Source organism: Leuresthes tenuis, unplaced genomic scaffold (genome assembly GCF_036924035.1).
Source record: "Leuresthes tenuis unplaced genomic scaffold, fLeuTen1.0.hap1 SCAF_7, whole genome shotgun sequence".
NCBI lineage: Eukaryota > Metazoa > Chordata > Actinopteri > Atheriniformes > Atherinopsidae > Leuresthes > Leuresthes tenuis.
Window position 1 is genome coordinate 5,961,124 of NW_027325361.1, and position 21,372 is coordinate 5,982,495.

Genomic DNA, 21,372 nt, shown 5'->3' on the forward strand with positions numbered 1-21,372 from the left:
TCCTGTTTATATTGCATGTATCAAAAGTTTGTACACTGTTAACTCATTTTGAAACACAGCGCTACAATTCTACAGAGAGTAGACGTGTTATGTTATGAAATATTGTTCAGTCTTAATTTAGATATCTGCTTTTATATTCAGGATCGCCACATGTTTTCTGTGGATTTCAAGAGGATTGCAACTTATTAATGATTGAGATGTTGAAGATGTTGATTCTGTAAGTTCCTGTACAAGAGAACCTTGAGAAGTACTTCATGTACACATATCTGAGAAGGTTTATGTACCAAGACGATCCAACACTAAACACACACACAGGATACAAACACTGCTACTCTCTTTTTCCTCCCTATCACACTCATCCACCCACTGATCCACACACAGAGACATGGCGAGCAGTATTGATTTTGCTGTCTCCAAGCTGTTGAGTGTGTATACTTGTGTGACTGTGTGTGTGTGTATGAAAGGGATTAAGGCCTCGCTCAGCTGAGATACCATCAGCCATCAACCCTGCTAGTCCGCTTCGGGCTTTCCTGGCTGCCGTATTGTCTATTCTGCTCCGCTATGTGAAAAATGTTGAATATCAACAATGGCTTTCAGTGGTGTATTGTTGAGTTTTTGTATGAACTAATCTTGCCTCAGTGAAAGAGACCTAGGGCTTGGACAAAACGTCTAGAGCCACAGCATTCCTAGCTGGCTCTCCCCTTGAACACTGAGCAGAAGGCTGGGGCTGAGGGAGGCAGAGAAGAGGGGAAGGCAGGCTGGATAAGAAGCAGGGAGAAGGAGAGCTGAGGCTGTGGTTGGAGCTCCAAGGCTAGGGAGGATAAGGAAGATGACAGACCAGGGGAGGCTTGAGGTAGAAAATGTGAAAGTGGGAGGGTAAGGTGAAACCCAACTAAGGTGAGAAAAAGGTGAGGGGGGTAGAGGGTGAGAAGAGGCCATGATGAAGATGCCGTAGCATGGAGAGGAATTCTAGGCTAAACGTGGGCAAAGAAGGCCAAGTAAGACCGATAAGATAAGATGATAGTGATAAAAATGTAGGATGTTGGGATATGGTTCTGCCGAGGATGGCAGGGGGTGAAGCAGAGATAAACATTACTTCCCAGCATAGAAGTAATGGAAGCACTGGAGAGTTTAGAAGCTGAAGGAGAGGATATAGGACTAGTGTACGCTCAGGCTGGAGAGAGTAAAGACAGACAACAGGGAAAACCATTAAAGACCGAAACAGAGGGAGAAAAACACAGAAATTTAGTTTTACAGTTTTGTCAGCAGGGAGTCCATTTTCCCTTTCCTGGTTTGGATGTAATGCTGGTTTGGACAGCAGCTGATGTCCAATCAGACAACAGGATCACTGCCCCTGTCATAATGACAACCATGACATCATGACAAGGTAAGTTGACTGAAAGATCGGGGGAATGATTGACTGATTGAGTTACAGAATAGATGAACTGCCTGCTAAAACATCTTATCCTGTTCTTTTCTTTTTTTTTTTTACTTTCAATAAATTAAACTATACCAGTATAGAGTGCAGGTGTGGATGCAGATTTAGAGTGAGCCAGGAAAGCTGCCTCCACATAGGCCTTCCTGACTGTGCTTGTGTTTTCATACAGGTGTATGTCATAGCAAAATGCCTGTCTGCATGTGTGTGTGTTGCTTTCCCTCTCGGCATGTCTCCTTTCTGTCCTACTGTGTCTGATGTGTCTCCTGCTGTGAGAAAAGTACAGATAAAGATGGGATGCAGACCATATGCAGTATTTTCATCTTTGTTTGAGGCTGACATCTCCTCTATATTCATCTTGGAGTTATGGGTTAGTAACATTAAAGTAAATTAGCAGTTTTCTGCTAAATTTGCTTTTGGAAAATATTTATCTGCATGGCATTTTGAGCTTCATTCATCCATTCAGAGCAATGCACTTCAACCAGCTTCCTGCAGAAATTCACTCAAGGAGCTAACAGCAGTGTACAGCCACAGCAGTTATTAGAGCAGATGCCTTGCTGAAGGGCACAGCAACTGAAGAAAGACATTTTACTTCCTATGTTCCAATTCCATACTGAATTCTTATTGAGTTATTAGAGTTTCTTGTGATAAGACAGTATCTCATGTCAGTATATTATTCTTCATCTTTAAGCACCATCTTTTAGCTTTCTTTTCTTTTCTTTGTTTCAGATTAACAATATTGCACTAATATAGTATATGTTGTAAGGATGGAAGGTTTTATAAGTTACAAATTGAAATGACCCCAAATTACTTTACTTTTCTCTTCTCTGGTTAGTCTAACTTGAGTTGTTTCTGGCATTGTTGGCTTCTGTGTGGCACTGTGGGGTCTATAGGGGTCAGTAGGGATTGTGTTTGTCACTGCCACGGAAACCTGGAACTGAAAAATGGTTGGCTTAACCCCTCACCTCCAAAACACACACACATATACACACTCACACGGACATGTGAACATCACTGCAGTCTAATCGGCGGCCCCTGGTGGTTTGTCCTCTCAGCTTGAAGCCCTGTCATTCCTCCCAGCTCTCCTCACAATTACAGCTCTGAACTGAACTAGAAAATCTGCTCCAATCTAGCAATTAGTCCTGAGGCCACTGCCTGTGTATGTGCGTGTGTGTTCTTCTGAGGACCAAAGAAAACTGATGTTGGCAACAGCAATTTATATATATGTACACAATAATTTCAGCCAAAATTATTTCAGATAAAATTTTTTCCATTAACAGAACGTCAGATTAATTTCTGCTCTTTTGCACTGTCATGGAGGGCAGAAGATTTTGAGATAAATTGTGAAGGACTGAGGCTGAGATATTGTTCTTCAGTCTTGTTTATGTAATTTTTAAATGGATTTATTATTAATAAAAGACACTGGAGATGGCATGATGTATGACATCACAGTACAATAACAGGACATGCCTGGCTTTAACCTGTCTTTAGGGAATTTGGAAGTTAGTTTTACATATTCTAAAAATTCAATTTACCCACATTGACTGTGGAAAATGTAATGCTATTCTCCAACAATTAGTGCAGTTAGGCAGGACAAATTGATAAATGCTCACATTTTGGGTTTACTGAGATTGTATTAATCATTTAAGACTTAAAAAAAAATCAAAGGACATTTGAAACCTTCAACCATCTTGGTGCAAACTACAGAAAATACGCATTATTTATTCCTTTTTTATATTTTTGTATAAATAGCAATTGCAATATTACATTCCTCATCACTGAGTGTTCTATGTCAGTTTATATCATGCCAGGTACTCTAACTTGTCCTCAAAAAAATGAATGGCTTCACAAGAAATGGCTGTCATAAACCTATAAAAAAAAGAGTACAAAACAACCTCAGGTTCATAGATTTAATGTAATCTAATTGAGAGTCCTGATAAAAGTAGTAAATCCAGATGAAATTGGGAGTTTTTGAGGTGGGATGAGAGGGTGAAGTGGACAGCAGAGGATAACTCTGTGGTCAGGGCAGGATGTGGTCTGAAGGAGGGGGGAAGGTTTTCATAGCCAAGGGGGAAGGCAGGCCTGACTGGGCAGCAACAGAGATGCTTAGTGCCGCCTGGCTTCCTCCTAAAGACACGGCCTTCTTTCCCCCCTGTGCATCTTGCTCCTGTGTCTCTTCTTTCTCCTCTGCCACCACGCTCTCCATCACTACCCTCTCTCGTCCTTTTGTCCCTTCCCTCTTTCACCCTCCAGTTCCTCCTGCTTGGTCTCTTTTTCTTGCTCCATTCCTCTCACTTCCTTACTTTTTCCCCCCACGTCTGGGCCATTACAGACACTCAGGCGGGCTGAGAGGTGGGGGTGTGTGGCTGCGGTGGTATGATGTGGAGATTGAGAGGGCACAAAAGGCCTGAGATGCAGCGGTCCAACGAAAGTGGCTGGCTTTGAAAAGAAGCTGAACGGCTTCTTAATGCAGCGAGTGGACGGACACACTTGGATAGACAGACAGAGCAGACTCAGCCCTTTATCCTCACCCTTTAGCTGATGCCTGTTTTGGCCAAAAAAAGCACATCATTTGCCGCATGCCCTTCCCTCTGTGCCTGATGTTTTATCAAACACATTAAGATGTGATGGAGGGATAGGTGGAGGGAGGAGGAAAAGAGGGTAATACAGCTTAGGGCCAGACACTTAAGAAGCTGAAAGAAAAAACTTTTCCGCTCCCTAAAAGGAGAGGCGTACACGTGGATGGGAAAGGAAAGTGTGTGCTTGCATTTTGTCTAAAAGTTGCCTGTGTTTACAGTGTACATTAAGACTTTATACATTAGTGTTTTAACGTCCCTGCTGTGCAGCTGTTGTTAGGTTTAATACCTAAGGAGTGAAGTTGGATGCAGCACATTAACAGTGCTGAAAAGGCTGTTTGCAGGTTTTACAAGACTGCTTTTGAATTTGCAACACAGAAAATTAAAAAATTCAATCATGATCAAACTCAGGGCCTCGTTGTAACAGTGATATTTTTGGTTGGAAAACTGAAGCTTCTCTACTTGGTTAAGAGATCAATAGAAAATGAAATAACATAACTTTACAAATCCATAACTCTTTGTGGCACTAATCTTTGTGAGACACTTTTTTTCAAAAACTTCAATATAAACAGATGAGCTGAATGGATTTACTGTCCAGCTCCCTTTTTTATCAGCCTAATTCTCAGACCAATTATGCCATTTTTTTATTCAGCAGTGTTATTTCACACAGATGGGAAGATACGCAAATCATATTTTCTGCCTACGTTTATTTACTTGCATTGGCTGTCTCTTTGTTGTGAGTGGCGTAGGAGCATTATTACGGATTTGGCTCTCAGAGCTTAGCTTGTCTGCGATTCTGATATCAGCTGGACTTTGATCAAACGCAACAAGCTCTAAATCCACTTTAATCAGGAGATTTTACAACAACTGCAGCTTTGGGAGTTTTCTGAGCAACTGGGGAATAAACGCATAATTACTAACACTTTTGTTTGTCCTAATAAGCTTTAATGAATCTAAAGTTGCTCTAAAGACCATCTTTAAAAGTCAGTCTGGATGCGAGGGTTTGAGTGACACACTCAATGAACAAGTAGTTACTATTATTGATTACTGTGTCATGTAGTTTTGACATTACAATGCATCTTGGGGATCACAACTGTAATTTTGTGAGCTCACATTTGGCATTAAAATGACTTTTCATATCTATCTTGATGCACCACTTGTGATTGGATGTCAATTTTCATGTTGGGCATGAAAAAGCATAGCAACACCATTGAAGGATAATAATCAGATGTAGGCAATAAAGCAGAATATAATTTGTAAGTGTAGTAATGTTTCTGTCAACTTGTTCACCCAGAGTTAATAAAACAAACACAGAATCCAATTTGGCAATGAGAGACATCACCCCATTCGAAGTGAATGAAACCTGTGGACACCTTAAACACGTCTGTGTGAATCCTGCATAATGGCTATAATTTGACAAACATTCCAAAAGGCTACATTAGTCTATGTTATATAGGTGATGAGAGAGAAGTAAAGGGAGCTACTGGTATAAAATTTTAGAAATGTGATGTTGGAAAACTTGCAGTCCAGAAACTCACACGTTAAGTTAATCTGTGATTCTAAAATGTCCCGAAGAGTGAATGCGAACGTGCATGCTTGTTTGTGCCGTTTGTTTCTGTGTTAGCCTGGTAATGGGTGAGGGACCTGTCCTGGCTGTAATCTGCCTCTCACCCAGTGGCACCAGTGATAAATGTGATGGAAACTGAATGAATACATTCTCGTGTGTGTGCTTTATAATGTGGTTATTTCCACGCTGTTTTTATAAATGTTTTGAGGCCCCAAAAATAAACAACTTGTGAGTTGACTGAGCCAGTTTCTTAAGTTTATTATATTTTAAATACTGCATGTCTGTGTTGATTGGACTTTACACTGTTGGTAAAGAAATTCTCAGCCATGATGACAGCTGCTTTTTTTTCCCTCTTTCTCGTGAAGAGTGGTCGTCCTTCTATTGGAAGATTGCTGGTTCAATCTCCAACTTTCACAGCCTACATATCAAAGTGCCTCATGGAGGCCACCTCACTATATAGTTTCCTTACATGTAAGTGGCATTAGATAAAGGAGTCTGCTAAATTAACTGATCTTTGTAAGCATATTTATCTGAAGCCTCTTGCAGCAGAGCAGGATTTGGCTGTGTTTGAAAAATCTTCACAAATTATGAATGAATTATGAATCTCACAGCTATTACTTTGATAACTTAATTTTATCCCCTCCATCAATTTATAAAGTTTTATTCTGAAGGTTTAGCTTGACTGATTTATAGAGGTGTAACATTGTCTTTCTGCAGCAGTGTATTATAGAATATTAAACCTAGTGTTTTCCCATATTAGCAGAAGCACGGATGGACTATCAAACAAAGAGGTTATAGGAGATAAAAGGGGATAGGTTTATTGCACAACAATAGGTTTATAAGGCTTAAACTGATCTGCTGCATACCTACAACAACAGCCAATCATATGCACACACATGGATGCAGGCATGCACATGTATGTGTACAGCAACTCCAGTTAGTATGAACATGTGCCAACAAGACACACACACACACACACACACAGCCAGGATAGCCAAATCCGACTAGCCCTCTCCAAAGTCCAGCCAAGTCTGGCCACTGTAGCCACACACAAACATGCACTGCTCGACAGCCAAAACCTGGTTATGTCCTGGCCAACTTCCCATTTAACACATACACACATATGTAAAGTGTGACCACACAGCTTAGCCCCCCCAGTAAGACCCACATCAGCAACATAGCTGCCTGTGTAGATGTGTGTGTGTTCACAGCGGTCAGCACTGAGGCCTTTCCCTCTGGTTGGGGAGTATGGATGGAGGGATGAAGAGGAAGAGAGACATAGAAAGAGGATTAGAGTGATAGGGAGACAAAGAACAACAATAGTTTGTCACATTTTGTGAGAGAGGATTTTACGGAAAAGCTGATTTGGAGTCTGCCACCAACAAACAACAATCGGAAATATGGGATTTATTACTAAATCAGTTTGAGAATTTGCAGGAAGTTTAATAATGCCTAAGTGTGCTTGATACTTTTCAAATGTTTGTTCAGGAAAACTCAAACAACATCTTAAAAGAAGAATGTTTCAACATTAAAATGTGATTTAAGAGCTGATTTAAGTTGAGCATGTGACCATTGTATTGGTATGTGTTCATGCTGGATACTATATTAACTACTGATATATACTTCTGTGTTAAGAGGTTTTAGATTGTACACATTATCAGACTGTACTGGAGATAAAAGGAGACATTGATTAGTCATTATTTAGGCAAACCAAGTGATGGGATGCGGGACGTAATGTTTCACAATTATGCCAATTCATTCAATATACTTATTTTATATTTGTCTGCAGGTGCATTGATCAGGCAATCAATTATACACCAATCAGCCTAATATGACATTAAAACCATTTTCCGAGAGTTTCAAAGGTTCCCCTAAACCGGTCAGATACTGGACATAAGACCAGAGTGGGTGGACATTGGTGTCTGAAACTGGTACGTTGGCGGCAGATCGTTTCAATCTCAGTGAAGACTCAGTGGGATCATGAATGTTCTGCTGCATCCTGTGTGTGCTCATTTGGTGTTTGGGGAGTGTTAGGCCAAGTCAGTCCCTTTAGGTCTTTGTCTTGCTCCTTGAGCAGCTCCTGAGTAGTTTTTTAGGTTCGGCAGAACCATTTTCATAGAGGAAGTCAAGCTTAGTCTGCTACTTTAGCTCTTTTCACAGTCATCATCATTGCGCACCATCATTGCGCACTGTTTCCTGTGTGAAAGTTTATAATTGCAACAGCGTATTGAAGCTGATATGCTGCTTATATACCTCTTAGCAGAAAACAGAGGTTAGTCCTAGAGGTGGTACAGTCTGTGTTTAAAGAAGAGCTGGCACCAAGGAACACGATACTCTGACCAATAACTCTGCCGTCTCTGCTGATACCACAAAGCTGAATTGCTCTGTGAGCACACTCTAATTTGGCACTGATCTCTCTCTGTTTGATCTGTGTGAATTACTGAAGAGAAATAGTGAACAGTGGCCGAGCAAATTCATACTCCCATTAATCTGTTCCTCGGGAGTTGTCAGACTAGTTGGATAGCTTCCTTCGAGGCATTAAATTATGGTATTTTGCTTTTCCTGCCTTTTATTCCTCTTTTAACCTTCTCGTAGTTTGTGTTTTGGGATCAGATAGGCAGAATTGTGAGTCACAGCTGATCAGCAGTAGGATTCATTGTGTATCCGCTGTGCATCTATGTGTACATAAAATGGATGTTCTCTGGTTCAGGAAATAGAGTAAACAACAGTCTGACACAAAAGTGACAATTAATAAAAAATAAAAACTATATACAGGCTTCACTTGAATCGGTATGAAGGTTTTTATATTTGAGTTGTTTTAGCTGGTCAAAATGTGTTCTTTGCAAATGCATGCTTCTGCTCTCTGCATTAAACAAATGCATGCTTCTGCTCTCTGCATTAAACAAATGCATGCTTCTGCTCTCTGCATTAAACAAATGCATGCTTCTGCTCTCTGCATTAAACAAATGCATGCTTCTGTCCTCTGCATTAAACAAATGCATGCTTCTGCTCTCTGCATTAAACAAATGCATGCTTCTGCCCTCTGCATTAAACAAATGCATGCTTCTGCTCTCTGCATTAAACAAATGCATGCTTCTGTCCTCTGCATTAAACAAATGCATGCTTCTGTCCTCTGCATTAAACAAATGCATGCTTCTGTCCTCTGCATTAAACAAATGCATGCTTCTGCTCTCTGCATTAAACAAATGCATGCTTCTGTCCTCTGCATTAAACAAATGCATGCTTCTGCTCTCTGCATTAAACAAATGCATGCTTCTGTCCTCTGCATTAAACAAATGCATGCTTCTGCTCTCTGCATTAAACAAATGCAAGCTTCTGTCCTCTGCATTAAACAAATGCATGCTTCTGTCCTCTGCATTAAACAAATGCATGCTTCTGTCCTCTGCATTAAACAAATGCATGCTTCTGCTCTCTGCATTAAACAAATGCATGCTTCTGTCCTCTGCATTAAACAAATGCATGCTTCTGTCCTCTGCATTAAACAAATGCAAGCTTCTGTCCTCTGCATTAAACAAATGCAAGCTTCTGTCCTCTGCATTAAACAAATGCATGCTTCTGTCCTCTGCATTAAACAAATGCATGCTTCTGTCCTCTGCATTAAACAAATGCATGCTTCTGTCCTCTGCATTAAACAAATGCATGCTTCTGCTCTCTGCATTAAACAAATGCATGCTTCTGCTCTCTGCATTAAACAAATGCATGCTTCTGCTCTCTGCATTAAACAAATGCATGCTTCTGCTCTCTGCATTAAACAAATGCATGCTTCTGTCCTCTGCATTAAACAAATGCATGCTTCTGCTCTCTGCATTAAACAAATGCATGCTTCTGTCCTCTGCATTAAACAAATGCATGCTTCTGCTCTCTGCATTAAACAAATGCATGCTTCTGCTCTCTGCATTAAACAAATGCATGCTTCTGCTCTCTGCATTAAACAAATGCATGCTTCTGCTCTCTGCATTAAACAAATGCATGCTTCTGCTCTCTGCATTAAACAAATGCATGCTTCTGCTCTCTGCATTAAACAAATGCATGCTTCTGCTCTCTGCATTAAACAAATGCATGCTTCTGCTCTCTGCATTAAACAAATGCATGCTTCTGCTCTCTGCATTAAACAAATGCAAGCTTCTGCTCTCTGCATTAAACAAATGCATGCTTCTGTCCTCTGCATTAAACAAATGCATGCTTCTGTCCTCTGCATTAAACAAATGCATGCTTCTGCTCTCTGCATTAAACAAATGCATGCTTCTGTCCTCTGCATTAAACAAATGCATGCTTCTGTCCTCTGCATTAAACAAATGCATGCTTCTGCTCTCTGCATTAAACAAATGCCAACCAGAGTTTATTCAAAAACTGATTATGAAAACACTTTTTCTGAATTCTTTGCTCTTTTGCCTCTCTGTCTGTTAAATGAGGCTCTGCTGCACTATCATAGCCTCTTAGATCCAAGCTACTTTCGCAGTTTAGAGGAAATGTCACCAAGGCAGGGGGCAGTGGGAGATTTCAAGCACAGACTGTGAGAGGGAGGGAAACAGCAGGATCAGTTTGAGTGAATGAAATGATTTAATGTTTCAGAGACGGCCTCGCCCCCAGGGAATGGAACGATATGGGCTCCTAATTGACACCAGGTCAACTGCCTCCCTCTTTCACACACTCACACTGCTTTCTCTTTTACACTCTTTCTGTTTCAGCTGTCTTTCTCCCAGAAATGTTCTCATACACAGTCTTTCCAGTGGTCAGACAAGTCCAATGCTGGTTGGTGCTGGACTAACAAAGACCTATGCTGTCTGACTGTAATGATGGATGACCAACAGACTCATATTTTATAGGGATTTCACAGGAGTCAGTCCATTCCCAGACTGAGCTTCAAGTCAATAGCCTTCTATTCGGCTTCCCAAAGTCTCAAAAATTGGGTTTTTGAAATCTTGAAAAAAGCAGAAATATTTTATGATTTTATTAGTCCTGAATTAACTGTCTACAGAGCAGCAGTTAATGAAAGCTGAATGTAATTAGCAGGGAGTGGAATGTTTTATCAGTGTCTGTATCAGCTGATTGACAGAACCCCAGTGGTCATTATTGTTCACTTTTACAGTCTGAGGACATATTGTGCACAGTGGTAGCCACTTGAGAGCATGGTTTGTGCTTTTAGTGGGATTGGATAGCTGCTTTTGGAGTAAGGAGTAAATCTCTGTCTTAATCATTTAGCTTTTTACTGAGACCTGAAATCCTGCTTTCTAAAGACAAGCTTCTATAAAGGGGGTTTTATTATTAAAGTTCATTTGAATCATTTTCTTTTAAACATTTTCAGAAATCAAAGGGAGTTTCTCTTGTTTTTTCTAATGCTACAGTCAAACTTGTGCTTTCTGTCCCCAAAACTACTATCAGAAAAAAGGGAATCCTGCATTTTTTTTGTATGATACATTTTCTGCGTACTAATCTTTAAAAGCTGAACAAACTGTGTGATGGACCTTTTAAGGTTTAGCAGAACAAAGGCACTATTGAAGCCATTACAAATCTTATCAAAAGTGTCAGTCAGAAAAATTCGGAGGCTTGTTTTTCCATAAGTATCATTCTGATTTTGGGAATTCTTTAAAAGAGTTGTATTGTAGAAATTCTGACCTTCAGACCAACACAGTCTCTTGAAAGTTTGTCATAAAATATAATCTGTCCTGCGGGTTTACAGTCTTTGTGTTAATATACACACGTGGACAAAATTGTTGGTACCCCTCAGTTAAAGAAGGAAAAACCCACAATTCTCACTGAAATCACTTGAAACTTACAAAAGTAACAATAAATGAAAATGAAATGATCAAAATCAGTCATTACTTTTGAATTGTTGATTAACATAATTATTTAAAAAAAAAACTAATGAAATAGGGCTGGACAAAAATGATGGTACCCATAACTTAATATTTTGTTGCACAACCTTTTGAGGCAATCACTGCAATTAAACGATTTCTGTATTTGTCAATGAGCGTTCTGCAGCTGTCAACGGGTATTTTGGCCCACTCCTCATGAGCAAACTGCTCCAGTTGTCTCAGGTTTGATGGGTGTCTTCTCCAAATGGCATGTTTCAGCTCCTTCCACAGATGTTCAATGGGATTCAGATCTGGGCTCATGGAAGGCCACTTTAGAATAGTCCAACGCTTTTCTCTCAGCCATTCTTGGGTGTTTTTGGCTGTGTGTTTTGGATCGTTGTCCTGTTGAAAGACCCATGACCTGCGACTGAGACCAAGCTTTCTGACACTAGGCAGCACATTTCTCTCCAGAATGCCTTGATAGTTGTCAGATTTCATTTTACCTTGCACACATTCAAGACACCCTGTGCCAGATGCAGCAAAGCAGCCCCAAAACATTGCTGAGCCTCCTCCATGTTTCACCGTAGGGACAGTGTTCTTTTCTTCGTAAGCTTGGTTTTTGAGTCTATGAACATAGAGTTGATGTGCCTTACCAAAAAGCTCCAGTTTGGTCTCATCTATCCAAAGGACATTCTCCCAGAAGCTTTGTGGCTTGTCAACATGCATTTTTGCAAATTCCAGTCTCGCTTTTTTATGATTTTTTTTCAGCAGTGGTGTCCTCCTTGGTCGTCTCCCATGAAGTCCACCTTGGCCCAAACAACGACGAATGGTGCGATCTGACACTGATGTACCTTGGCCTTGGAGTTCACCTTTAATTTCTTTGGAGGTTGTCCTGGGCTCTTTGGATACAATTCGAACGATCTGTCTCTTCAATCTGTCATCAATTTTCCTCTTGCGGCCACGTCCAGGGAGGTTGGCTACTGTCCCGTGGGTCTTGAACTTCTGAATAATATGAGCCACTGTTGTCACAGGAACTTCAAGCTGTTTAGAGATGGTCTTATAGCCTGCAACTTTAAGATGTTTGTCTATAATTTTTTTTCGGATGTCCTGGGACAATTCTCTCCTCCGCTTTCTGTCCATGTTCAGTGTGGTACACACCTTTTCACCAAACAGCAGAGTGACTACTTGTCTCCCTTTAAATAGGCAGACTGACTGATTATGAGTTTGGAAACACCTATGATGTCAGTTAAAGGACACACCTGAGTTAATCATGTCACTCTGGTCAAATAGTTTTCAATCTTTTATAGAGGTACCATCATTTTTGTGCAGCCCTATTTCATTAGTTTGTTTTTTTAAATAATTATGTTAATCAACATTTCAAAAGTAATGGCTGATTTTGATTATTTAATTTTCAATTAATTTTTATTTATTGTTACTTTTGTAGGTTTCAAGTGCTTTCAGTGAGAATTGTGGGCTTTTCCTTCTTTAACTGAGGGGTACCAACAATTTTGTCCACGTGTGTATATGAAAATAAATGCATATAGGAATGCAGTCTTGCACCATTTCATCAAACTGTCACAAAAGGAGTACCAGTTTTAGCATGAAAAGTAATCTAAATTAGGAGATTCGATCCCTTTGGCTGTGGAGTTACAGAAGATACATGAGTGGTTTTTGTGTGCATCTCCTGTTTGATTCAGTGCTCTCTGTTGATATTCTAAATTTAGTCTTAACTTTTTTCTTCAAGTCCCTGTTCGGTTACATATAAGCACTAAACCATCAGTAGGAATCCAATGATTTTTGTTTTGTGTACCGAGATCAGGTTGTCCAGACAAATAAATTGCTGATATTCTGCTAACTCGAGATACAATGCTCTGCAAAAGAGAATGACTGTGGTAATGTCCAATAAGATATGATTATGGTAGAGTTTTGACCCAGGCCCCTTAATTATAGATACAGAAAATTCCATTCATAACATGTCTGTTAATTTTACATCCGTAAGAAGATGCTTGAAAGTCTTGCACAGCTTCCTGCACCAGCGCTAACCTCTGGCTCAGGAAATAAGATTATGTTTAGAATATTTTTACCTGACCACTACAGCTGATAGAAATTCAGGTCCTCTTTATACTATTTGAATTCATAGACCTACAGATATGTAAATAGCTGTTTGCAGTTATAAAATTAGAAGTGATCAAGAGATGTAGAGTGTTGTCTGACTGATGCCTCTGCTGCATTTTGTGACCCTGTTACAATGCTGTCTGGAGTTTCAGACCATGGGTCATATGAGGCAGATAAGTCTTGTTCAAAGAATGTTAAAGTTACAGATCTTCATGGGTCTACTCCCATCTTTGTGCACAAGAACCGACTTGAAACTGATTGAAATGTGTTTTGCTTAACTGCATCAGACAGGCTCCAGTTACATCGCTACAGGTCATGTGTGTTTGTGTTAGTGTGTTTGAGACCCAAAAGGATCTGAGAGGAGCAGGGATCCCCTGTGATTTTGTGAATGATGATTACATTATCAAAGGAGAACAAAAATGCCCTTTACACAGCAGAAACAGTGTGAAAAAACAAGCACTGCTGCTTATTTTTTCAACAATAGCTTGATAATTGGCGCAACATTATGGTGTCAACGCTGGTGTCATTTATGCAGTTTGAATCCCTGATATCAACTTTGCGTTGTGCTCAGGTTTCTTCTACAGTACTGTATAACCTGGGAGCTGACCAGTACAGACAGCAGCTCCACCTGCAGTTTGATTTTAAGTGATTTTCTCAAAGGCCAGACCGACTTTGAAGAGACTGTAATAACTTTTTTTTTTAAATGTGTGTATATATATATATTTGAAGACTACATTTTAAGACTTTAGTGACCTTGTAAACATTTGCAAAAGTAAAAGGCCAAACATCCTGTTTTGCGTCCACAAACATGATCAAATCTGCTGAAGTTGAGGGACCTGCAGATGGAGGCCATGGCATGAAGAGAAAGGAGTGCAGGTGTCAGAGGCGATGCCAACAGATGATCAGCTCCCTCCATGGCATTTTCAACCCTCCGATTTATAACACGCAGCACGAAAACACGTCTCGCACATCTGAACAGCACCGCAATGATATCTAATCAGATGCCAGAGGAGACGATGGTGTCAGAGCTTAGAGAAAACACACTGATTCCCCACCCGCTGTATTGTCACTAAACGCCGCTTCTCACTATGGACTGTAAATGATTTAATTTGAGCGCCAGATGTGGCGTTTAGATTCTGCTAGCACTCGTTGAGAGAGACAGAGGGAGGAAGAGAGAAACACTGAGAGGGAGGGAATCAGAATGAGGAAATGACAGGAAGGAGAGAAACAGCTTGGCAGACCGACAGTCAACAGCAGCCCAGGCACTTGACAGAGCTTTCAAACACCATGATTGTGTGAGTGTGTGCACTCGGGAGTGTTTTTTTTCCACTTGTGTATCATGACAGTTGAATGAAAATCAATCTGCTTCTACATCTGCCATCTTGAGTGTCAGGGAGCGCAGATGGGCCTTCCCTGTCACACTGAGCTCGTTGGCAGCCAACCAACTCAGGTCTCTCTCCTCTCCTCTCCTCTCCTCTCCTCTCCTCTCCTCTCCTCTCCTCTCCTCTCCTCTCCTCTCCTCTCCTCTCCTCTCCTCTCCTCTCCTCTCCTCTCCTCTCCTCTCCTCTCCTCTCCTCTCCTCTCCTCTCCTCTCCTCTCCTCTCCTCTCCTCTCCTCTCCTCTCCTCTCCTCTCCGATGCCATGCTCTGAAGAGGAGTTCTTTTTTTTTTTTTTTCTTCCCGTGCGCTGACATCCTCAAGTAAGTCTGACAGCAGATGTTTTTGGCCTTTCGAAGCAGCAATCTGGGCTCTAATCACTCTCATTGATGGCTCAGAGGGCCCCTCTTGCAGCTCTGAATGGCAAATTAAAGCATTTTTAGATAACGTTGGTAATTGGCTAAATCGTTTATAAGCCTGGAGATCACACTTTTAATCTTCAGCCGAACATGACAGACCATGAAACCAAGACAGATCTCATCCCAGTGTATCTTGTGGCATGTTTCCTTGCCCCTCCATCCCATTTCAGTTTCTGGATGTGCTACAGAATGTTTGATGCTTAATGATTTGCCCATCAGATTAACAAACATAATCGTTCTCTCTTCTGTTTGCCTCTGTGTCAGGATTCCCTTCCATCCTCTCTCTTCTCTCATCTCCCAAACTCATCTCATCTCTGGCATTAACTCCATTAGCCTGGTAATTGGCTCTTAAAGCAGCATCCACAGACTTCGAAGGCCACTTAATGTCCTTCTCCTTTCCTTCCTTTGCCCCTCTGCACCCCAGTCGATCTTCTACCTTCCTCAGTAAATATTATTAACTAGTCCTGCATAGAAATCTGAGGCCATATTAGTGTTATCCTCCCCTCTCAGCCTATTGCCAAGCTTATGAGTCCCGATTGTTGGCGATGATATGGCTAAGTGGATTTTTTTTTTTCTCACATCACTCCCAAATCGGGCTCCAAATAAACCCCAGCTGTTATAGATGAATATGTAAATTCTGTGTATGGAGATCTTTCTCTATTTTTTCACCAAGTCTAAGAAACCAAATCTGTATTTAAAAGATGTGGATGTGAAAATTCAACTCATCATCATAGACAGCCCCCCATCCTCAGTGTTGGCCTCCCTTTTCAATTCCACATAGACGATAAAATATGATGGCATTTCTCTCTTGTGCTGAAATTCAGACTGTTTAGATCGCTGTACATTTTCATTCACATTTTGTTTAGCATTTTTTAGGACTTTCAAAATCCCAGATTTGTTTGTTTTTACTTAACACCAAGAAGTCCAGCCTTATTTTTTCATTCTAATATCAGCTTTATAGATCAGTTTCAAAGTTACAATTTAGGAAAAAAATTTCATTGGTACTTAATCCGTGAATTATGTAGATGTGCCAATTTAAGGTAAATTAATGGATTAGGTCTCTGCAAGGCTCTGCGGAAGTCTGCTTGATGTGCATTTTAATATCTGCACAAGTCCCTAAGAAGCTCATAATTTGTCTCCATTCAAACTGTACACAAGTGCATCAACTATCAGCCAAGAATACAGAATTAATTGTTTACTATATAAAGTTCTATGAGTACATGCTAAACATGCTTTCTGTGAGTCTGTGAAAGGTTTTTCTTCATGATCCACAGCGTTGTTTTTTTTTTTGTTTACAGAGTAAGCCTACAATGACACACAAATGGTGCTATTTTGTCTTTTGGCATTTCTTGTATTGCCATAAATAACAAGTAGAGGAGCTTTTAGACCACTGGTGTGCATTCACAAATTCTGTTCCTAATGTCTACATATGTCACCCTGAAATGGAATTCTAAAGATTAACCACTTGGATGTCAGCTTTCTCAATATGTCTAAATCAGTCAATGCATGTGGATGTAAAACCCACAAAATTTAGAGTGTATTTAGTAGTATTTGGTTCTGTGGAAGAGTGGCTTTAACAAAGTGTCTGGATGAGGTCTAGGGTGGGAAAAAAAGTACATTGCAAATGTAACTCTTTCTTTTGTTTGGAGAGATACTGTGTAGATGCACCTTGTCAATAAAGGTGTTTTCGTGAAATTTTAATGAAAGATTCCTAAAAGTTAAACGCAATTTAAGGGGGTGCTAATTACTCACAGACACAAGTAGGACTGATGTCACAATAAAAACCAACAGAAGACTCTCAAATAAAAGCAATTGACTTTTAGCTCTTTTACTATTAACGAAATAATCAAAGAAAGGCAGTATTACACTTCCCCTTTAATGACACAAATTTCCAGCTCGTTTTTTTTTTTTTTTATAATAGCTGGTTTTAGGGCATGGCATGATCAACCCAACCAAACTCCACCACTTTCTTTTGCGGATTGTTTTTTAATTTAAAATCTGTTGAACAGCTTTGAGCTACAATGTAATGTACACAAACTACACTAAATAACCCTTGAGGTGCATTATTACAGTATGTGAGAGAATAGAGTGCCTAGCCTAAGAGCTCACACTAGTACACACAGCAAACCAAGCTCAGAGCAGCACCTACCAAACTAATAGAAAAATACTTTACTGGCAGTTTTAATCTCTAATAATTACAATTCCCTCATCCGTGGTTCAACTACAGACAGCTGGTACTGACCCCTCTTTTAGCACAATCTCATTACAAGGCATCTGTTGAATCAGCCCAGGACGTTATAATATAGCACCACAGATAAGAAGGCTGAGGCTACGTACCAACGAGCAGACAGACTAGTTCTCCGTTTTAAAATCGTGTTTTTTTTTCCCTGAGATTTCTTTCTGAAGTGAACTAGATAACAGCTGATAAGAATTTACTGTTAAGTATGAACCAAAAAGCATTTAAAGTATGCAGTATAATTTGTAGATGAAGTTGGCTGGAGGTAGATAGATATTTGTGCTCATTGAGTTAAATGTACCACCTCACTGCAAATCTGAATGACTCACTGATTGACATATTTTCACACCTGTTAGGGCCCAAACATAATATCAGGTTTGTGTTTGTTCAGATTTTTTTTTATAATAGTAACCTCAGAGATCCAAACATAAGATCTCTAGCACAGAAAAAGTGATTTTTCATAATGTCCCACTTAAAGAAAGTCTGTGTTTTATGTTGTGTTTGTGTCTTTCATATATATATATACTCTGTTTGTTTTGAATTGATCACCCTCCCAATTAACCAGAATAGTATTGTGCTGTTATATTAAGGCAGTGCAACCTCTTCCACTTTCAGGTCCATCTCTCGATGAGCAGTTATGACGGAACTTATTGGTACATAAAACTAATTTTAGAAAATACATGAAATATTAAAAATGACCAAAAGCAGATAAACCTGTGTTAACACAGTGGAGATACAAAGCAACCTTTTTGGTCAGAACTTTCACACGATTACTTGGATTTAACTAATTTTGTGGAGAGAATTCTGCCTCAAATTATGGATGGTGATTCTATCCCAAACGGTTTCTAACTGCATATTGACTGTTTCATTTGTAAAGGCTGCTGAAAGGTCATCTTTCCTTGAAGGGACAAAGTGAAAACGCACTTGTCTGCACATATTTGCTAGTTATGCTGCCTAAACACATTATTCAGTTCCATGTTTATCTTCTGCTTTTTCCCACAGATGTGGGGATGGAAACATTGGATGGTCATGGATCACCCTGCCTCCTCTCTGAGCTTCGGGGCAATTATTGTTCAGATTGATGACTTTCAACAACATCAGGATTTTTACACTGACAGAGGTGACAACAGCATCAGGCCAAACAAGGTACCGACATGCCTACATACCAGGATTACCCCAAAGAACATTTCTCTTGTTTACTCGCTCTGATTATTATTTTTTTTAATCCTTTTCATTGTCCTTTGCTTCAGTGGATTTGTATGCGGTTTTGCAAAGCTCCACTATCTGTTTTGTGAAACCTCTGCAGCTCTTCTGAGAGATTTTAGAAACAAAGTAATTAGTTAGGGATAGAGAAGCTGTTGGTGTGAAATGATAGCTGAGACAGACCTCCTTCCTGCCCCTCCACCCCAAGAGAGAGACAAATCAATCAATAACCTGCTGATTTATTTCACGTCCTTATCGTCTAATTTAATTGCTGACTCTTTTGTGTTTGAGGAGTCGTGAGGGAGGCTCTGGTGGTGTTGGGGAAGATAAATATAGCGAGGATGGAAGGATGGTGCAGAGTTGACGTGGGAAGAGGCAGAGAGTGTTTTGTGTTGTTCTGTGTCTTTTCCTTTTTTGCATCGTGCGGCAGCATTTTATAGTGAGATGTCTGGAGACACAGCTCTCTGCTTTATATTTACTTCTTCAACACTGCCTCCATTGGCCCAAAACTCTGGAGGAAACAAACACACACAGGAGGAGCGAAACAGAGGGAAGAGCAATCCTTCAATAAATTATCAGAAGGAAAAAATTTAATTAGCAATATAAATGCCGGGCAGAGTACATTATGTGCAATTGTCTTGCTATCTTTCCAGAAATTAGTCTTTTAAAATGAATTTGCTGTATTAATCATCTCCTGAAATATTTTTGATCACTGAATTAATAGTTTTGCATTAGGGGGCTGTGTTTTTTTTAGGTATTCATTGACATAGGTGATTGCCTCTTAATTATGACAGCGTCCTCCTCCTATCCTCGTCTATTAATTTCTGTGTTGTGGCGTCGCCGCAGCCTGCTGCCTGGCCCTGTATCTACTAATTACTTCTCTAATTGAATTTGCTCTCTGTTGCCAGGCTGTTTTTTAAGTGGCTGTTTGTTGCCGGGTCTCATTGTGTCTTTGTGTGACAGCTAGCTGCTCGCTGCCATGCTGACGGGAACAGGATGCACACTCTCTCAGTATTCATGTCTCTCCTTCTGTATCATTACCTATACCTCCCAGACCTATGTAGTATTTCCAGGATAAATGAAGGAGGGAAATTAATTACTGAGAGTCACTGAAACAATTACATGCCCCTCCCCACCCGCCACTGCCTGCCGCCTTGCTGTCATTGGTTCAAGTCTATGTGGGATTGTTGTGACTAAGAGCCCGCTCTTCAACCTCCTATTCAGGATGGAATGTATTTGGCAGGATGATAAACAATGTACAAGCTAGTTATATAGCTCCTTTTACAGTAAAAGACACAGCTCATATAGCCTGAAATATCTTGATACTTTATTCTGGCCAGACCTCAAGTCAGATTCTCTACTCGAGCACTTTTTTTCCTGAGTTCAAATCAAAAAGCTGGTAATTATAATTGATCTAAAAGTTTATGATGCAGTCTAAAATATTTGACTTTATAAAGCCATGTAAATAAAAAGTGGAATTATGAATTCATTAAGGCATAATGTTATGACAACTGCAATGAAAAATGGTATTGTGATCCCTCATACTGCCTGCCTTAGAGTTTTATTTTGATTTATTGTCTTAAATTTCATAATCAACAACCACATTTTCAAAAATCAGTACTGAGAAACAGCAATATATCAGCTCAACCAAATAAAATGATATAAAAGATAAAAGTAATAACATACAGAAATAATGTCAATACACTGGATGTGTTAATTTCTTATCTAATTTTTGTAATCTATATGGTCTGTTTTCTAATTCCTAGCTTTACTGCACTATCACTGTCAACTGTTAAGTCACCATATTTGCAATGCTGATATTAGTAGCATGTTTAACTGTCAAATACACGGTATTTAGGTATTTACAATTAGAGGTTCTAGCTGTTGGCCAGAACATTTATTCCGGCCAGAACAATCTTAACTTTTCAGGACATGATAGCTGGACTTGTGGGGGTGTCGTGTCATGTCTGAGGATCATTTTGATCCTGTGGGATGCAGGATGGTGCCTGTGGTTTATGAGCCATTAACACTTTTTCTCTCAAGGGGAGAACTGTTGCAATGGGATGATGTGCTTGGTCTTCAAAAACTTTTAGGCGTGTGGAAGTGGGAACCCCGGGGTGAAAAAATTTAAATTATGCAGACACACCATAAATATCAGTTTAGGATTGCTTCAACAGTGGGTCAGTTCCCATTTGAAAATTCCCAACCTCACTCTAAAAAAAAACAAAAATGCTTAAGTCTCTGTAGCCTGTGTCTTATGACAATAAGTTGGAGTGACAGGTGAGTTGTTCAATGAGCATTCACAGTGGCCTCAGATTGTCATCTAGATTCATCTCTTGCACCTCATCATAAATTGCAGAAACCTAAGGTGGCTATGGCTAAATACAAAACTTAAGGCATGCTAACAACAGTCTTCACACCAGCTATGTCCATTTTATGTATTGACATACAGCCTGGTAAAAGTCAAGGCAACATGCAAGTATGCTCCACTACCAGAAAGTATCTGCAGAAAGTGATAGGTATATTTGATGCATTTCCAAAACATAGTAATATTACAATCTATGGCTGTAAATTGGAAGGTAACACATCTCTGGGCTGTTGGCCATTGTTGGTCAGCATTTACTGACCC

At 39.9% G+C, this 21,372-nt stretch overlaps 1 long non-coding RNA gene across 2 annotated transcripts in view; it reads left to right on the forward strand.

Moving 5' to 3' along the window:
• Window positions 1-707: 707 nt before the first annotated feature.
• Window positions 708-21,372, forward strand: part of LOC140311592 (uncharacterized) — an 83,518-nt gene continuing 62,853 nt past the window's right edge. For both annotated transcript variants that reach the window (XR_011916914.1, XR_011916913.1), the window contains exons 1-2: window positions 708-1,387; window positions 18,543-18,686. This is a non-coding gene — a long non-coding RNA (uncharacterized lncRNA). The remainder of the gene's footprint in view (window positions 1,388-18,542; window positions 18,687-21,372) is intronic.